Raw genomic sequence first — 13,992 nt, forward strand, 5'->3', positions numbered from 1 at the left:
TTTCTCTGTGTTGTTTTCAGTGTGTGTGTCATTCTCTATGTCTTCATGTGTGTGTTATTCTGTGTATGTTTCTCTGTGTTGTTTTTAGTGTGTGTAATTCTCTATATCTGTATGTGTGTTTGTGTGTGTTTCTCTGTGTTGCTTTCAGTGTGTGTTATTCTGTCTGCTTGTGTGTTATCACGTGTTTGTGTGTGTTTCTCTGTGTTGTTTTCAGTGCGTGTGTAATTCTCCATATCCATATGTGTCTGTCTGTGTGTGTTATCCCATGTTTGTGTGTGTTTCTCTGTGTTGTTTTCAGTGTGTGTGTAATTCTCCACGTCAGTAAGTGTGTGTTATCCTGTGTATATATGTTTCTCTGTGTTTTTTCAATGTGTGAGTAATTCTCTATGTCTGGATGTGTGTGTTATCCTGTGTGTGTTTCTCTGTGTTGTTTTCAGTGTGTCTGTACTTCTCTATGTCTGTGTGTTGTCCTATGTCTGTGTGTGTTTCTCTGGGTTGTTTTCGGTGTCTGAGTAATTCTCTATGTCTGGATGTGTGTGTTATCCTGTGTGTGTTTATGTTGTTTTCAGTGTGTGTGTGTGTAATTCTCTATGCCTCTGTGTGTGTTTCTCTGTGTTGTTTTCAGTGTGTGTGTAAATCTCTGTGCCTGTGAGTGTTAACCCGCATGTGTGTGTTATCCTGTGTGTGTATTTCTGTGTGGTTTTCAGTGTGTGTGTGTGTGCAATTCTCGATGTCTGTGTGTGTGTTTCTGTTTTGTTTTCAGTGTGTGTGTAATTCTCTATGTCTGTGTGTTATCCTGTATCTGTGTGTTTCTCTGTGTGTTTTCAGTCTGTGTGTAATTCTGTTGTTGTTTTCAGTGTGTGTGTAATTCTCTGTGCCTGTGTGTGTTAACCCGCATGTGTGTTATCCTGTGTGTGTATTTCTGTGTTGTTTTCAGTGTGTGTGTGTGCAATTCTCTATGTCTGTGTGTGTGTTTCTCTGTGTTGTTTTCAGTGTGTGTAATTCTCTATGTCTGTGTGTTATCCTGTATCTATGTGTGTGTGTGGGTGTTTCTCTCTGTGTTGTTTTCAGTGTGTGTGTTTCTCTCTCTGTGTTGTTTTCAGTGTGTGTGTTTCTCTCTCTGTGTTGTTTTCAGTGTGTGTGTTTCTCTGTGTGGGTGTTTCTCTCTCTGTTGTTTTCAGTGTGTGTGTTTCTCTGTGTGTGTGTTTCTCTCTCTGTTGTTTGCAGAGTGTGTGTGTTTCTCTCTGTGTTGTTTTCAGTGTGTGTTTCTCTGTGTGTGTGTGGGTGTTCCTCTCTCTGTTGTTTTCAGTGTGTGTGTTTCTGTGTGTGTGTTGTTTTCTGTGTGTGGGTGTTTCTCTGTTGTTTTCAGTGTGTGTGTGTTTCTCTCTCCGTGTTGTTTTCAGTGTGTGTTTCTCTGTGTGTATGTTTCTCTCTCTGTTGTTTTCAGTGTGTGTTTCTGTGTGTGTGTGTGTTTCTCTCTCTGTGTTGTTTTCAGTGTGTGTTTCTCTGTGTGTGTGTGGGTATTTCTCTCTCTGTGTTGTTTTCAGTGTGTGTGTTTCTCTGTGTGTGTGGGTGTTTTTCTCTCTGTGTTGTTTTCAGCGTGTGTTTCTCTGTGTGTGGGTGTTTTTCTCTGTGTGTGTGTGGGTATTTCTCTCTCTGTGTTGTTTTCAGTGTGTGTTTCTCTGTGTGTGTGTGGGTATTTCTCTCTCTGTGTTGTTTTCAGTGTGTGTGTTTCTCTGTGTGTGTGGGTGTTTTTCTCTCTGTGTGTGTGGGTGTTTCTCTCTCTGTGTTGTTTTCAGTGTGTGGGTGTTTCTCTCTGTGTGTTGTTTTCAGTGTGTGTGTTTCTCTGTGTGTTGTTTTCAGTGTGTGGGTGTTTCTCTCTCTGTGTGTTGTTTTCAGTGTGTGTGTTTCTCTCTGTGTGTTGTTTTCAGTGTGTGTGTTTCTCTGTGTGTTGTTTTCAGTGTGTGGGTGTTTCTCTCTCTCTCTCTGTTTTCCTGTATGTGTGTGTTGGACAAGTTGAAGAAGCGGATATGATCGTTTGAGCCGGAAGTGGAGGGAGCCGCCGAGTCGGGCTGATTCATTGGGGGTGAGCACGAGCGGTGAGTTCAGTTCGTGTCTTTAAAACAATTTAAAATAAAACAATAATTTTAAAATTGCGGGCTGGGGAGCGGGCGGCTGGATCGTGAGGAGCCGGGTCCCGGGGAGGGTGAGCAGCCGGGACCGGCCTCTCTGAAGCTGGACAAGGGCCGGCCGGCCGGCTGGGCCAGACTCGGCCCAAAGTGACCAACTCCAGCCCGGCTGGGGCCCCCCTCCCCCGGCCTGGGGCTGCAGGCTCTACCTGTCTTGCTGCCAGAGCCCTGCCCGGGTTGGAGGCAAGGCCTTGGAGCTCCATGTGAGCTCAGTGAGGAGGATGATGCAGCAGAGTGACTCCTTAAACTCCGGATCTCGACTTTAAAACAGACTGAATACAGATTAATACTCGAGCACTGAGCCTAGGATAAGATGAGGTGGGCGAGGGAAGCAGCTGATTGTGCGGAGGGAGTGGGTGGAGGATCTCAAGAGGACAGCAAGTTTTGCTGTCGAAGGAGCAGCTGGTGTTGGTGAGGAGGGAGTGAGGGTGGTTGGGGGAGGAAGGCCTCTCGGTTGGAGGAGTGAAGAATGCAAGCAGGGACGTAGGCAGGAGATATTCGAGGTAGGAAGCAGTGCAACAGAAGGACCTAGGGTATTAACGTGACAATTTTTGAACTAATTATGGATTCATCACTGCATAGTGTTCAGGACAGACATAAGTGTTTTTGGTGTGATTTTAAAGTTTGTGGCAAAACGTTTGATTAAAAAGTAAACGTGCTCTGCAATGTTCGGTGTTGGAGAAATTCAGCTTTGAGATGTTTGCCGGTATGGAGTACAGCCAGAAAGTTGAGGAAAGGGTTATATGAAAGAAAGATTTGCACTTGTATGGGGTTTTTCGTGACCTGGAGATAGGACCACATTACTATAGACCCAATTCTAGCATTGGTACAAGAGCTGAATTCGAAAAATGAGGTGAAAGTGGCTGTGTTTGATATCAAGGTGGCATTTGACCAAGTGTGGCAATAAGGAACCGTAATGAAATTGAAGTCAGTTGGAATAAGGTAGAAAACTCTCCACCACGCACAAAGGAAGATGGCATTATTGTTGGAGAGCAATCATTTAAGCCCAAGGATATTGGTACTGGAGTTCTTCAGGACAGTATCCTCAGCCCTACTATCTTAAGCTGCTTCATCAATGACCTTCCCTCCATTATCATAAGTTTAGAATTGGGAATTCCACATAGCTTTTAATTCCATTTTCAACTCTGTAGGCAATGATGCCTCAACAGCGCAACTTATCAATATCATCCATGTTAGGTTCTGACTGTGATGATACTCAACTCTATCTGCTGTCTGATTTGTCACCATTCTTAGCTAACATACGGTGTGGAATTTTCCCAAGAAAAACCAAAGTTTCTTAACAGTTAGAATACTAGAGCATTTGTGCCAGTGTGTCAGGTGCGCTCTGGATCGCATTCATCACTCACAACCTATGCTCAGTCGCTTTTTTTGGAGTGGCTGTAGAGACCTCAGGAGGCATTTCATAAGAGCTCAATCTCCCAGTGACTGGGAGACCACCTCCCTCTCCCTACAGACATTAAGGACCCCCTCCCCATTGGGAGCATTTTCCTTCATGCCCCAACCCCCTGTCGTGGGCTTCACCCCCACTCAGGCCTAGTCCCTTGGCACTCCATAAGACCAGAAGAAATAGGAATAGGCTTCTTGGCCCCTCAAGTCTGGTCTGTATTGCAATAGGAACATGGCTGATCTAACATTCCTTACACCCGCTTTCCTGCCTTTTCCCTATGACCCTTGATTCCCTATTGATCAAAAATCTATCTATCTCAGTCCTAAATATACATGAGGACTCTGTCCCACAGCTCTCTGTGGCAAGGAGTTCCAAAGACACTCAACCCTCTGAGAGAAATTCCTCTTTATCTCGGTCTTAAATTGGCACCTCTTTATTTTGAGACGATGCCTTCTGGCCCTAGACTGTCCCATGACGGGAAACATCCTCTCAACATTTACCATGTTTAGGGAATTAAGAATCCTATATGTTTCAATGAGATTACCCTTCAATCTTCAAAATTCCAAAGATTTGAGGCCAAACCCATTTCCTCATAATATCATTCCTCCATGCCAGGGAGCATGAACCTATTCTGAACTGCCTTCAATTAAATAATGTTGTTCCTTAAATAAGGGGACCAAACTGTTCACAGTACCCCAGATGTGGTCTCACCATTACCTTGTACCGTTGCAGCAATACTTCCCTACTCTTAAACTCAAAATTCCTTGAAATAAGGGGCCAATGTTCCATTACTCTCCCTGAGTACTTACTGCACCTGTGTGCTGGCTTCCTGTGTTTTGTGCTCAAGTAGCCACAGGTCCCTGTGTTGCAGTTTTGTGCAGTTTTCTCTATTTAAATAACACTCTGTTCTTTTTGTTCCCCTTCCAAAATGAACAACTTCACATTTTTTCACGTTATACTCCATTTGCCAACTTTTTGCCCACTTAACCTATCAATATTTGTAAACTGTTTGTATCTCTCACACAACGTGCTTTTTCACCTATTTTTGTGTTCTGTGTGAATTTGGCTACAGTACATTTGCTCCCTTCCTCCAAGTCATGAATATATATTTTAAACAAGTTGTGGTCCCAGCAGTGATCTTTGTGGAACCCCACTGGTTATGCCTACCTGATGAATTCTTTATCCCCAATCTCTGTTTCCTGTCCATCAGTCAAAATTTTTATCCATGTCAACATATTAACTGCACCACCATGGGCTGTTGCCTTGTGACTTAATCTTTTGTGAGGAACCTTACAGAACAGCTTCAGGAAGTCCAAATACAACAAATCTACTGGTTCCCTTCTGCCACTAGCTCCATTCTCGAGTTATGACCTCATCCCTCTCCCTTGTCACTAAAGTTGATCCAGACCAGTTGCAACCATGATGAGTTTCTGACTATATATCCACTCCACCATTTCTGTATGTTTTACTTGCCTTATAAGTTGCTGAGTGTGATCAAGTAGGGAATATGGGCTATGTTGCCAAGTGGGAGTTCAAGACAGGGCCACAGACTGTAGACTGCATGGAGTGAACAATGAACAGGAATGGCTGACCAGAAAAAAGAATGAAATATAAAGCTGGACTTGAGCTGAAAGTCATAACTTTTGCTCACTCATCAATTAAGGTTATGAGTTCCTAGCATTCCGAATCCAGCGAGGGAGTTTGGTGTTTGTGACAAACTGTTGAGAGAATGGAGGAGGAAGGAATCCATCCTGAAGGAAGATGCCCAAGCCCAAATGTGTTATCAGAATAGGGACCAGTAACTGATCTGATCTTGAGAAGCATATTTTGGAAGGGTCCTCCAACAATATCAGAATGGTTATGTCTTCACCAGAAATGCAATGTGTAATATGTATCTATTCCAGTGGGCCAAATGAAACCCTGGTCTGGCAAAGATTTCAGAGCATCAGCCAGTTAGTGTAGCTACATGGTGCAGCAAAGGAGTAAGATTCCTCAGAGACTGCAAAAAGACCTTGATGCCAAAATGACCAGTTTCCAATGATTCATCATCAGCCAGTGGTAAAGCCACATATACCTATTGTGTCTCATCAACAACGTGGTTGAAATGCCCATGATTTTTGATATGCCCAGTAACTGACCTGTGTAAAGGATTAAAAAAATGTTTTCATGAATGCCACAGGACATAAGACCAGATTCACGCTGGTACAAGCCTGCATGACTGATGGAACAAAATTAAAGCCTTTAGTAACTTTAAAATTTAAAGCCATGCTGAGTTCCCTGAACGAGTTTTTGTGCTTGTTCATGAGAATGGTTTAGAGCTTGAGGATGGAGTGAACCTGTGGATTGATAATAGTAACATAGAAATGTAGATAGTAAGTGCAAAAGTAGGCCATTCAACCGTTCAAGCCTGAAGTACCATTCAATATGATCATGGCTGATCAGGCACTTTCAGTATCCCACTCCCACTTTCTCTCCATACCTTTTGATCCCTTTAGCCACAAGGGTCATTTTCAGCTCCCTCTTGAACATATCTAATAAACTGGCCCCAACAGCTTTTTGTGGTAGAGAATTCCACAAGTTCACACCTCTTAGTGAAGAAATTCTTCCTCATCTCAGTCTTGAATGGCTTACCCCTTATTCATAGACTGTGACCCCTAGTTTTGCACTTCTCCAACATTGGGAACATTCTTCCCACATCTAGTCTGTCCAGTGCCATTAGGATTTTTTATGTTTCAGTGAGATCCTCTCTCATTCTTCTAAATTTCAGTGAGTACAAACTCAGTCGATCCAGTCTCCTCTTCATATGTCAGACCTGCCATTCCAAGAATCAGTCTGGTGAACCTTCTCTGGACTCTCTCAGTAGCAAGAATGTCCTTCCTCAGACTAGGGGACCAAAACTGCACACAATATTCAAGGTGTGGCCTCACCAAGACCCTGTATAACTGCAGTAAGACGTCTTTACTCCTATACTCAAACCCACTTGCTGTGAAGGCCAGCATACCATTAGCTTTCCTCACCGCCTGCTATACCTGCATACCAAATTTCAGTGACTGTTCTCCCAGGTCATGTTGCACTTCCCTTTTTTCTAAACTGCCACCATTCAGATAATAATCTTCCTTCCTGTTTTTGCCACCAAAGTGGGTAACCTCAAATTTATCCACGTTATATTGTGTTTTCCCCCACGGTCAGCCTGTCAAGTCACCCTTCAGCCTCTTAGCATCCTCCTTACAGCACACGTTGCCACTCAGTTTAGTGGCGTCTGCACATTTGGAGATATTGCCTTCAATTCCTTTACCCAAATCGTTAATGTACATTATGAATGGCTGGGGGTCCCAACACTGAACCCTGCTTTACCCCACTAGTCACTGCCTGATACTCTGAAAAGGACTCGTTTATTCCCACTCTCTGCTTTCTGCCTGTCAGCCGGTTCTTTATCCACATCACTGCATTATCCCAAATACCATGAGCTTTAATTTTGTTCATTAATCTCTTGTGAAAAGCCTTTTGAAAGCCCAGATACACAACATCCACTGGTTCACCATTGTCCACGCTTCTCATCACATCAGCAAACAATTACATAAAATTTGTCAAGCACAATTTCCTTTTGGTGAATCCATGCTAACTTGGGCTGATCCTGTCACTGCTTTCCAAATGCACCCTCATAATTGATTCCAGTATTTTCCCCACCGTAGATATCAGGCTAAATGGGCTATAATCCCTGGGTTTCTTTCTCTCCCTCTTTCAAAAAGTAGGGTTACATTAGCAACCCTCCAATCCACTGGAACTCTTCCAGAATCTACAGAATGTTGGAAAATGATCACCAGTATTTCTAGGGCCACTTCATTGAGTCCTCCTGAGATACAGAACATCACATCCTGGGGACTTGACAGGTTTTAATCCCAGCAATTTCCCCAATACAATTTCCTGACTAATAAGGATTTCCTTTAGTTCCTCCTTCATTCTAGACCCTCTGTCCCCTACTATTTCTGAAAGGTCATTTAGTGAGGACAGATCCAAAGTATTTGTTCAGCTTTTCTGCCATCGCTTTGTTGCCCATTGTGAATTCACCTGATGCTAACTGTAAGGGATCCACATTTGTCATCACCAGTCATTTTCTCTTCTCATATCTATAAGAGGCTTTTGCAGTCAGTTTTTATGTTTTCTGTAAGACTACTCTCATATTCTATTTTACCCTTCCAAATTAAACCCTTTGTCCTCCTCTGCTGGATTTTAAATTTCTCCCAGCCCTCAAGTTTGCTGTTTTTTCTGGCCAATTTATATGCTTCCTTTTTGGCTTAAACAGTATCCCCGATTTCCCTTGTTAGCCATGGATGAACCACCTTCCCATTTTACTCTTACGCCAGATAGGGATGCACAGGTGTTGAAGTTCATCCATCTGTTCTTTTAATGTCTGCCATTGCCTATCCACTGTCAACCCATCAAGTATCCTTTGCCAGCTTATCCTAGCCAATGCGTATCTCATACTGTCGAAGTTAGCTTTCCTCAAGTTCAGGACCCTAGTCTCAAACTTAACTGTGTCACTCTCCATCTTAATGAAGAATTCTATCATACTCTGGTTACTCTTCCTCAAAGGATTGTTGCTACTTAATCCTCTCTCATTACACAATACCCAGTCTAGGATGGCCTGTTCTCTAGTTGGTTCCTCGACATATTGTTCAGGCGAGCCATCCCTTATACATTCCATGAAATCTTCCTCCATTGCATTTCTACCAGTTTGGTGAGTCCAATCAATATGCAAATTGAATAAGATGATATGTGGAATATGCAAAGAGTGTGCCTTATTTGTGTGAGATATATTCAGATCACACACAGCTGGTGAGATCAAGAGGCACTTGTGAAGAAATACCACTGCCATTGCAGTTATTACCAGAGGTTCAATGTCCGTAGTTCAACCTTTGGATTTGCGCCTCAACCAGTCATTCAAGGATCACGTTTTTGCTGAATGGAATAAGTCAATGGTTGACCAAGAAGAAAACTTTCACAAAGAATGGAAATATGTGGGCTACCTTGCTTTATATTTTGTGTGTTTTTGTCATCAAATTGTGGGATGCTATTAATGCACAAACTGTCATCAGATCTCCCAATTCAGTGGATGGAGTGGAAGATGATTTTTTTTTGTATTGGGATGAAACTGAAAGCACCACATCTGATCCAGCGTGGGATCCTTATGGTGATTCCATAGTTACAAAGTGAATCAGAAAGAATTGAAGGACCCTGTGTTGAATGCCGAAGACAATGAATTTGACGGTTTTTAAAATGCACATAGAAGAAGTCTACGCCACTTAGATTATTTCTGGCATTGCTGTCTCGGAAGTCTGCCATTTTAAAATATGTTCCAGCCTTGGGGCTGGCATGAAACTTGAAACAAATTGCAACTCTGCTGTTGTGAAAGCAAGAACTGACTATATAGTTGTGATTGGAAGAGCAGTGAGCACGGAAGACACAGCTGCTCCTTCAGTCAAAGATTCCCTACCTCCTGCTCTTTCAGAGGCAAAATCTATGATTGGAGGAGCAGCATGAATGGGAGAGAGGGAAGCTATGATTGGAGCAGTTATTCTGGCTAGTCCCGTAGCCATAATGCAGGAGACCTTCAACTGCTCCATTACCAACGATTTGACATCCTTCAAAAGGCTGAGGAAATGAAGCAGAAAATGAATAAAGAGGGAATCTCTGTGAGTAATGAGGCTGGAGCAAGCCCAGGGCTGACTTCACTCAGTCCTGTGCCAGGTTGGACCTGTCTGCACCTGTAGCTTGAGCTGTTTCTGGGAACTGGAGCGCATTAATTTGGACCCCGTTGCTTCTAGTGCTGCATTACGCCACTAGTGAATTATCTGTTAACCTGGTGTGCAGATGTTGAGTGGTGGTGCATGCTATCTGTGTGGAATAATCAAAACTGAGTTGGAGAGTTAGCCTTGTCGGTAACGGTGGGAGGCAAACCTGGTTGTTCTCCTATGTTAGACTGGACATGGCACTCACCTGGCAATGTGCTGTGGTCTTCATGTTAAAGCAACTGCAGAAAACACCCTCCCACTGCTCGGCACTGTTTGTATTTTACCCCTTTTTTAGAACAAGATCAAGTAATTGGAAAATCAGACCCTGGCTGAATTAGGTAGCTGTTGGATTAGAGTCCAAAAATGAGCACAACTGCATTCGTTTCACTGTTGTTTTGCAATTCCAACAACTTGAAGTGGTCTAGAAGTATTTGCATTTCACCACAAATGATCAAAAGGTCCTCACATTGCAGTGACTTTGACACTTTGCATAATAGTATGTACATGATTCCTTGTCGCATAATTTCCAGATCTTTTTGTCTTTGATCATTCTCATTCTGGAAAGCATTTGATTGTGGTTAAAGGTATCCTTGTAGAATTAATTCATTCAATAAAATATGTTACATTAAATAAGTTTGAATTATCGCTTTTTTTTCATATTTCAAAATGGCATCCATCTACAGTAACATTGGTTCACATTTTATACCCTGCTGATGATGATATTTATTTTTGGAAGGATTTTTTGAAGCTTCAAAGGTTGAATTGTACATCACCATCTACGGTAAGCACCACATTGTCATTTTCCTGGTTTGGACTGGAAATGTTTACAATCATAGTGATGCTTGCTGAATCTTCACTAATTATATTAATGGTGCTCCTATCGTAAAACCTGCGTTTGACTCTGAATGTTCAGATAACATAATTGTTCTTCTCTCATTACTGCTGAACAAAATGTGAGTCATGCTCCTGTAAGAATTTGCTGTAGGAAATTTCCTGTGGGTTGCTGCAAATGGAAAACCAAATCTGTTTTCTTGTATTATCTAGTTGTTCTTTCAGCAGCTTTTAGATAAATTCTGTGATGTTATTCAGTTGATAAGGCAGTCAAAACGAATCATAGCAGGAGATAGCTGAATAATTGGTTTTTCATTTGTTGTGCATCTTCTGCATACAAGATTTTCATGACATTTGAAAAGTTAGATAATTTTAAATATTCATATTTCAAATATGATTCATATTCATTAGCATATTTTGATCTTGGAAACTGTGTTGTTGGACATTGGTATATTGCATTCCATTTTCATGCTTCCAAGACAAAATGTGGAGTTGTGTCTCATCGTTGCAGCAATGCATTGCTCTAAATGGGTATTGGCTCCAGCTGATACTTGCAATAAAAAGTTCTCCTTCCACTCGTGATTCATCCACCCCAACTCATAGGTATTAAAAATATGACATCCAAGATATTTGCTGTACTGATTTACATAAATAGCTTTTTTTTATTGTGGCTAAGTTAGGATATCGAAAATATCAGAGAGAATGTGAAATTAAGGAACAACAATTTATGCTGTTCCCTAATTAGTTATTTCAAAATGTAATAAAAAATAAGATTCAATTTCATGAAACTCATTAACTTCTATGTCCAGTATCTATGCATGTAATTAGTATGATTGGATTGCATTGTAACTAACTGAAATGCATTTAATCAATTATTTTTATAAGTTCATAAGATATAGAAGCAGAATTAGGCCATTCAGCCTATTGAGTCTGCTCTGTCATTCGATCATGGCCACTCTGCTCCTCATCCTCATTTTCTTGCCTTCTCCCCATAACCCTTCAACCCATTACCAATTAAAAATCTGCCTAACTCCTCAAATTTATTCACTGTCCCAGCATCCACCGCACTTTGAGATAGCGAATTCCACAGATTCACAACCCTTTGGAAGAAGTAGTTTCTATTTTAAATTTGCTATCCTTGATCCTAAGACGATGACCTCTCGTCCTTGGTGTCCGTACACAAGAACTGAACATTCTGGTTAAAATGACTTGAATTTGTTTTTTGCATTTGTGGTTACTTTGACCTCAATCAACTGCAGCAGTTCACAAAGAAGGCCATGTTCTTGAGGGCAAATAGGGATAGGTAATAACTTTTGGCTGTACCAGCAAATTGCATATTGTGAATATGAATAAAAATTGTAAATATACTGTTTGTGTACTTATTTCTTATTTCTCCTTTTCATTTCCTCTATCAAATCTTTCATCTTCTCCCTTGAAGTAATTAACTCTGCACTTGGGTAGGGTTCTGCATTCAATAGGGACCATCTTAAATCTCAGCCAAATAGTTGTATGTAAGCATCAACGATGAGTGCCAGCAGCCAAAGATCTATATGCACGTGTAATAAACACACATTGCCTGACCCTGGGATCCTCAGGCCAGTTGTAATTTCACTCCTGAGTGATGTGATATCAGCTTTATCACATCAAAACTAGCTCCTTTCTAGTTTGTGAAGATTGCTATTCTGTTGCATAAGTTCACTACACCAGCCAGCATGTAGCTATTTGCTCCATGTTAAGCTAGCTGTTTTACTGGCAGTCAAAAGTCACACCATTCTTAATTTATTCATACTGTAATTTATTCATGTTTACTTGATCCCTTGGCTGTTGGATGTAGCTGAGAACTTCCTGGGCTGGACATTTTTCCCAGTTTTCTGTTCTTTCATCACATTGTTGAAACTATACATTTGTGTAACAGTTTTAAGGTAATACTTTATATGGATATGCTTCATTTGGGGAGAATGAGCCAGGAAGTCATAATTAGATTTGACAGTGCATAGTCAAATACCTTTGCAGACTTTTAAAGTTACAAAAATAAGTAAGCAGGAGGAGATTTTTTGGAGGGAGTTTCAGAATTTAGCACTCTTCCTCACGAAGAGCATTGGAATGCAAGGATAAACACAATGTCAAAGTCAGGATGATGTAGAACTGGAGGAGATTTTGGAATAGGAACATGGATTTTCATAGTAAAAACACAGTGAAGGATTCACTGATGGTAGGAATTGGACAAGAATGCAGGCCACAAATTGTGGTGGGAGAAGGAAAATGGTTGGAGAAAATGAGTAAATTTAAGGGAACGAAACTCAGCTTTTATTTGAGTTCCTGCTAAAAGGAAAGAAAACAATTGATTAAAAGTTAGCCAGCTAAATTACAATTGGTAATTATTTATGGATATTTATAAGTCTTAGTGGTACAATACCTTGCTCATGTGACCAATCCTCAGGTGTGAACCTCTACAGTAAGTGCCTATTAGTTGTGTGTGTGTGTGTGTCATGTGTTTATTTTTCATTTTTGGGATGTGTGTGATTACTGGCTAGGTTAGCATTTATTGTCCATCCCTAGTGGCCCTTGAACAGGTGGTGATGGGTTTCTGACTTGAACTGCGGTGTAGGTACATCCAGAGTGCTGTAAAGGAGGGATTTCTCAGATTTTGATCCAGCAACAATGAAGGAATGGTGATATATTTCCAAATCAGAATGGTGAGAGACTCAGAGGGCAAACTCCAGATGGTGAATTTCCCAGGTATCTGCTGCTCTTCTTCTAGACAGGTGCAACCTGAGGAATCTTGGTGCATTCTTGCAGTGCATTATGTAGATGGTACACATGAGTGCCACTGTTCGTCAGTGCTGGAAGGTGTGTCTGTGTGTCCATGTGGCAGGGATAGCAATCAGGTGGGCTGCTTTGTTCTGGATGGTGTTGTGTTTTTGAGTGTTGTTGGAGCTGCTCTCATTCAGGCAAATGGAGAGTATTCCATCACACTCTTGTCTTGCAGATGCTTTGGGGAGTCAGGAAGTGAGTTACTCATTGCAAGATTCCCAACCTTTGATAAGTTACCAGAGCATTTACATTGCTAATCCAGTATAGTTTCTGGTCAATGGTAACCTTCCCACTCCCCCAGGATGTTGATAGTGGAGGATTCAGTGATGGAAATGCCATTGAATATCAAGGAGCAATGGTCAGATCCTCTTTTGATGGAGATGGTCAATGCCCAGCACTTGTGTGGCGCAAATGTTACTTGCCACTTGTCAGCCCATGCCTAGATATTGTCCAGGTCTTGCTGTATTTGTATATGGACTGTTTCAGCATCTAAGAAGCTGTGAGTGGTGCTGACATTGTGTATGTGTGTTTGTTATATATTGCACATCACAACTTAAATTTAAACAAGTGATGCTGATCAGACAACCAGTGTGGGTTAAAAAGAGAGGAAATGCAGAGATTCCTTACCTTATTTTAAAAATATAATTTGGGGGCCTTTGCACAATTGAAGGCTGTATATAGTTAATTACAAAAATTGATTCTGGCCTCTAGTTGGACAGATGATAAATGTAATGACTAATAGAAATGTGGGAGTAATTGCCTATTTGTGATCTCATGACTGGGTTGAGGTGACAAAACCTTAAGGACATAGAATTTGTAACTTGTCTAATTCTCAGGGTGAAGTGGCTAGGAAGTTACAATCAGTTGTTGTTTTTAAATGTTTTATAAGTGGGATTAGTGAGAATTGCGTTTAATTTTTCTTCTGTTGTTGTGGTGCTTGTGATCTAACTGTAATGAG

General features: G+C 41.3%; 1 protein-coding gene across 2 annotated transcripts in view; it reads left to right on the plus strand.

Moving 5' to 3' along the window:
- The first annotated feature begins 2,022 nt into the window (after positions 1 to 2,022).
- Positions 2,023 to 13,992, plus strand: part of psmd14 (proteasome 26S subunit, non-ATPase 14) — a 104,505-nt gene continuing 92,535 nt past the window's right edge. The window contains exon 1 of one of the 2 annotated variants that reach the window (XM_080199159.1): positions 2,023 to 2,099. The gene's annotated coding sequence lies outside the window, so the exon portion shown is untranslated. The remainder of the gene's footprint in view (positions 2,100 to 13,992) is intronic. The other variant, XM_080199160.1, reaches the window with a different exon arrangement.

Source organism: Carcharhinus amblyrhynchos, chromosome 11 (genome assembly GCF_965287045.1).
Source record: "Carcharhinus amblyrhynchos chromosome 11, sCarAmb.v2.hapA, whole genome shotgun sequence".
In the NCBI taxonomy this organism is placed as follows: Eukaryota; Metazoa; Chordata; class Chondrichthyes; order Carcharhiniformes; family Carcharhinidae; genus Carcharhinus; species Carcharhinus amblyrhynchos.